A 6,025-nucleotide genomic window follows, 5' to 3' on the forward strand; every position below is an offset into this window, starting at 1 on the left:
GAAAGTTGAGGTGGTCGGTTTGTGGTAAGCTGGAAACACAAGATCCAAGAAAAATGATAACTGACATCGAAGCTGTTACAAGTGCTCAAGAGACTCAGGGTCAGAGGGTTCAACAAGAGTCTACTGTGTTTGAGAAAAATAGAATACTGAAACAGCAAATGACCAAAATGTGTCAAGCATGGGCCAGTGGTCAAGGATAGCCTCGTCATGAGTCACAATTTGCTACACAACAAGAGCATTACCACTCTCCTAAGTACCACTCGTACTCGTTTGATCTTCCTGCAAACATAGAGAAGCCTGCCTGAAAGATGGTACAGGAAGAAATGACCCAAAGAGTGAAAAGCTTAGAACAACGGTTGAAAAACATGCAAGGGTTGGCAGGTCAAAAGAGTGTTGCCTTCAAAGACTATGTATGTTCCCCGATGTCCACTTGCCGCCTGGTTTCAAGACTCCCAAATTTGAAAAGTATGATGGACATGGATATCCCATAGCCCACCTGAAAAAGGTATTGCAATCAACTGAGAGGTGTGGGAAGAAATGAAGAATTGTTGATGGCTTATTTTGGGGAAAGCCTTACGGGAGTAGCCTCCGAATGGTTTTTGGATCAAGACACATCTTGCTGGTACATCTGGAATGATATGGCACAGGCCTTTGTCAATTAGTTCCAATACAACATCGACATTGCCCCAGACCGCATTTCCCTTTCAAACTTGAAGAAGGAACCAAGTGAAAGTTTCAGGGAATATGCCATTAAATGGAGAGAGCAAGCAGCTCGAGTTAAGCCACCCATGGATGATCACGAGCTAATCACTGTCTTCCTTCAAGCGCAAGAGCCAGATTACTTTCAAAACATGATGTCCGCAGTTGGCAAATCCTTCTCGGAAGCAATAAAAATGGGATAAATGGTAGAGAATGGTCTTAAGACAGGCAAAATTATAAGTCAAGCAGTTTTTAAAGCCGCAACTCAGGCTGTCCGGGTTGAATCTGATAATCTTAGCGACACAAATGAGAAGGTTAAAGAAATCATGATGACATCAGGGTCGAGAAGAGGTCCCAGGAGAACATCTCGAAGGTATGAGTAGCCTCCTCAAGTTTTCCATGACCCCCCTGAGTAGTATTATCCACCTCAGAACCCTCAATACTCTGTCGCTCTACCTCAGTATGTTGTCCAGCCACCAAAACACCCCAGAAGGAGAGCATGAGCATCACAAAATCTCCACCAGCTTCCACAAAATTTTCAGGTACCCTATAACCCACATCCAGGCCAGAGGTATAGAGGGGAACAAAAGTTGAAAGATAATTTTACACCAATAGGAGAGTCCTATGCAAGCTTGTTTGAGAAATTAAAGCATTATGACATGATTGCACATATTCCTCCAAATCATGTGGACCCACGTGCAAGAAGCTTTGACCCTTCTAAAAGGTGTGAATACCATTCCAATGCCTAGGGGCACAATGTTGAAAGCTGTCGGGATTTGAAAAGAGAAATAGAAAGGATGATCCAGGAAAACCTGATTGTGATCCAAGATAGTGACACCCAGAATATCGCGCAGAATCATTTACCTGCACATAATGATGCACACTTTATGGGGATGATGTGTGGTGACAGGGAGTATGAGAATCCTCTCAGGAATTTGCTAACTGAAGTTAATAATTTTGAAATTGGAGAAGACTCTGCTGATCCTGATGAACAAATTAGTGGTTAAATGTCAAGCTTAGCAATTGAAAAGTCATTCCTTCCTCACTAGGAAGGAATCTTGGTAGTTTGTTTTGATGTTTTTTCTATTATCTGGGTTATTTCAGTGTTGTGATCCAGATTTTATTTGTTTTATTGAGTCAAATCCTTCTATCCCTCCATTCTGTATGTATGAGTCTTGTCTTTCTGTTTTGTTTCTATTTTCATTAGCCGGGTTATTTAGGGCTGTAACTCGAATTTTAGGTTGTTTATCTTGTTGTTTACTCAATGAAATACAATTTGTCCTTTTGTGTCATTCCATGCTTAGTTCTTTTTCCGCTAGTTTTGATGACATGACATGCATGCGGAATTTTTGGCCAGATCTTAGAAAATTGATTTAAGTTTGAATTGGACAACTGAGGTAAAGGCATTTTTGAGGGAATAAAGAGTTGAAATACTTTGGAATTAAGGTCGAGTAAAATTCACCTTCAAATCATCGTGAAGATCGGGCTTGAGAATATTTAATCAATTGAAGTTTGTTAGAAATTTTGACATTAAGGGATGGAAAGTGTCTTGTTACCATGACACACCAAGAGGACAGACATGTTCGTCAATGCTGTGATCACGAAAGATACTATGTTTGGCATTCTCGAGGCTGGGAGGCCCTCTTTCTGCTATCCAAACACTTTATATCCTTCGCTACCTCTTTTGAGCCTGTGTTATTTTCTTTGACTACCCTCTTTTGGAATCGAGTTTAGAGTCAAGAGTCAAAAAAAATATACAAAAAAAAAAGAAAAAAAAAGAAAAAAAAAAGAGAGAAAGAGAGAGAGTCTATGTCCCAAGAGTACAAACTGAGACAATTCTTAGGAAGTTCAAGTGAAAAAAAGATGATGTAGAAGAAAAGAACTGGAAAAGGTCCATGCTCCCAAAAAATAGAAGCTGGAGCAACTTGTTTTGAAAACAGAAAAAAAGAAAAAAAAGAAAAAAAAAAGATGACTTTTTTTTAGCTAGGTCAGATGTTTGAACTACGTTCGACCTGATTCCTTAAAAAAAGGATATGTAGGCAGCCTCACGGTTTGGTCCGACCAAATAAGAATTTAGAAGAAAAAGAAAAAATAGAAAAATCAAAAATCCCCAGCATCTGAAACTGGGGCAAAGATTTTATTTCATTTTTGAAAGAATCGATTCCAAGAGTTGTAAGTCTACAACCCCTCATTTTGAGTTTATTTTGAGCCTTCATGCCGACCTTTCTTTTCAACCCTATCCAAAAACCTTCCAAATAAAGACCTCCTAATATGCCTTCAGGAATGGCAAGAGACGCACGCAATGAGCAACAGTTGTCACACGACATAAAATACGGTCAAGTTTCCCACACAAGAAAGCAACAGAAAGAAAAAGAAAAGAAAAATGAGAGAGTCTTATTAGTAAAAACCCTCATGGGCACAGTAAGACGACGATAAGTAGAGATGAATAAATGAGAGAGGCTTGTTGGTGAGAACCCCTCGGGCACTACTTATCGAAAGTGAGTCATGAAGCTGATGCGAAGAATTGGCATAAACAAGCCCGACTTCAAAGATCATAAGAATGGTAAAAGGAAAGATTGGATTAGTTTGGTAGATCGGCCGTTAAATCCAAAATGCATGTCATGATCGTTAAGGCTAGTTATATAAAAAAAACTCTTCCTTCTGTCCTTCTAATAGAGGCCATATCTTGTTAATACTTGTTTTTTGCATTATTGTATCCTTCACTCCGAGTCAGTCCTTGTCAAAACAAGCAAGAAAAGATTTCAAAATCTGCTACCAGTTTTTCAGTTGCACAAAGTGAATTTGGCCAGCCCACTCAGTTGTTACTGTCAACATGCCTTGAGGATTCAGGCAAAGGCTCCCCCTAAAAACTCTTGTCAGCCTACTTGGCACAAGTAAAGATAACTGGTGATTCTCTCTGACAGACAAATTGCTAAAAAAGCAGGAAGTCATTCAAGATATTAGAAAAGGTCACCTAAGCAAAGATCTCTAGTTGGGATAAGGTCGTTTGAGCCATAAATACAAATGGTACCGGGTGTGAAACAGTCAAAGTTGGTGCAGAACAAAAGTTTCTTGAGACCGACTCAAGATGATCGAGCAAAAGCCAAGCTGCTCAAGACTCAAGGCCACAAACCGACCACCATTTTCAAAACTGACAAATTTTTCTTTGTATGAAACAGGAACAAAGCAATGCAAGAAATGTGGTTGAAAAAAAAAGAAGGGAAAAGAAAAGAGAAAAAGAAAGAAAAATAGAAAAAAAAAGAAGAAAAAAAATGAAAATGAAAAGAAGAGAAGAGCCGACAAAGGGAAGTTTCTCAAATATTTGCCTTTTTCTATCTTGCTCATGTGCATACAATCTTGTCATTTGGTCGTCACATTTTGCCTCCTAGAATAAAAAGTGCTAGTCTGATGGATTTTCCCCCCAATAGAAATCTTAGTCTGATGAATTTTCTCCTAAGGTAAAACCTAGTCTGATGAAATTTCTCCTAGGATAGATGTCTTAGTCTGATGAATTTTTCTCCTAATATAGAAGACCTAGTCTGATGAACTTTCTCCTAGGATAAAAGTCTTAGTCTGATGAATCTTTCTCCTATGATAGAAAACCTAGTCTAATGAATTTTCTCCTAAGATAGAAATCTTAGTCTGAATCTTTCTCCTAAGATACCAAAAGCAAAAAAAGAAAAGAAAAAAAGACCTAGTCTGATGAATTTTCTCCTAGGATAAATGTCTTAGTCCGATGAATCTTTCTCCTAAGATAGAAAACCTAGTATGATGAATTTTCTCCTAGGATAAATGTCTTAGTCGGATGAATCTTTCTCCTAAGATACCAAAAGCAAAAAAAGAAAAGAAAAAAAGACCTAGTCTGATGAATTTTCTCCTAGGATAAATGTCTTAGTCTGATGAATCTTTCTCCTAATATAGAAAACCTAGTCTGATGAATTTTCTCCTAGGATAAACGTCTTAGTCGGATGAATCTTTTTCCTAAGATACCAAAAGCAAAAAAAGAAAAGAAAAGAAAAAAAGACTTTGTCTGATGAATTTTCTCCTAGGATAAATGTCTTAGTCTGATGAATCTTTCTCCTAAGATAGAAAACCTAGTCTGATGAATTTTCTCCTAGGATAAACGTCTTAGTCGGATGAATCTTTCTCCTAAGATACCAAAAGCAAAAAAAAAAGACATAGTCTGATGAATTTTCTCCTAGGATAAATGTCTTAGTCTGATGAATCTTTCTCCTAAGATAGAAAACCTAGTCTGACGAATTTTCTCCTAGGATAATAATTTAAAAAAAGAAGAAGGGGGAGGTCTGAATTTGAAAAAAAAGAGGGGTCAATTTTTAGTTATCAATATCTAGTTCTCTTGAAATCAGGGGGCCCACCTGGAGAATAGGGTCAGTTTTTACTTTAGTCAAGCTTAGTTTATAGTTTTCCTAGTCTATTCTTTAGTTTACTCTCATCATTGCATCAATAGTACAAGTGGTTTATAATTTTGCTAACAACTCACAAATCTTTCTAGTGCAAACTGGGGCAGAAAAATTTTCTTTTGTTTTGTCTGTTTTGTTGTAATCAGGCGCCCACCTGGAGAACAAAGGAAGACAACTCAAGTTTCTAGGGAAAGCAGTATCGAAGGAAGACAACTCGAGTTTCAAGGGAAAGCAGTTTCGAAGGAAGACAGTTCAAGTTTCAAGGGAAAATGGTTCAAGGTGCAAGGGAAAACAATGTCAAGTAACAAGAGAAGACGGTTTAAGTTCAGCAATCAGGCGCCCACCTAGAAAAAAAAATGGGGAATTCAATTCAGAATGAAATTCAGGTCAGCAACAAAAGAAGCTCGCTTCAATAATGCGAGTCAGCAGTCCTAGATGATCAACAAAAGTTAGTCACCATCCAGAATAAAAAGAAAAAAAACAAAAAGAAAGACAAGAAGTGAATCCAAATGCAGAAGTTAATGAAAGATGTGAGCTGCTCAAGACAGGGCTGAGGTCACAAGCTCTGCATGTCCCGTCTTGGTTTGAAAAGCTGAAGAAGATTGAACCAACACCTGCGACTAACAAGCATCAAGATTCAGATCTGGGTCCACATGAAGAACCAACCAAGACTCAAGATCAAGCTTCAGAAGATTCATAGATAGGAATCTTGTAACTCGTAACTGATAGGCTTAGTTAGTCTTTTTCATTTTTGATTTTGATGTAATAACGGAACCGCGGACCGGAACCTCAGCAGAACGGCACGTCGCTTGGCTCTCCAGCTCGGCACTCTCCATCATCTCACTCACCTCTGAACTACACGTGGCTTGAATCCTTTATAGCCAAGGATATGTAGGTAGCTCAGA

The sequence above is a fragment of the Nicotiana tabacum genome, chromosome 1, assembly GCF_000715075.1.
Source record: "Nicotiana tabacum cultivar K326 chromosome 1, ASM71507v2, whole genome shotgun sequence".
Classification (NCBI taxonomy): domain Eukaryota; kingdom Viridiplantae; phylum Streptophyta; class Magnoliopsida; order Solanales; family Solanaceae; genus Nicotiana; species Nicotiana tabacum.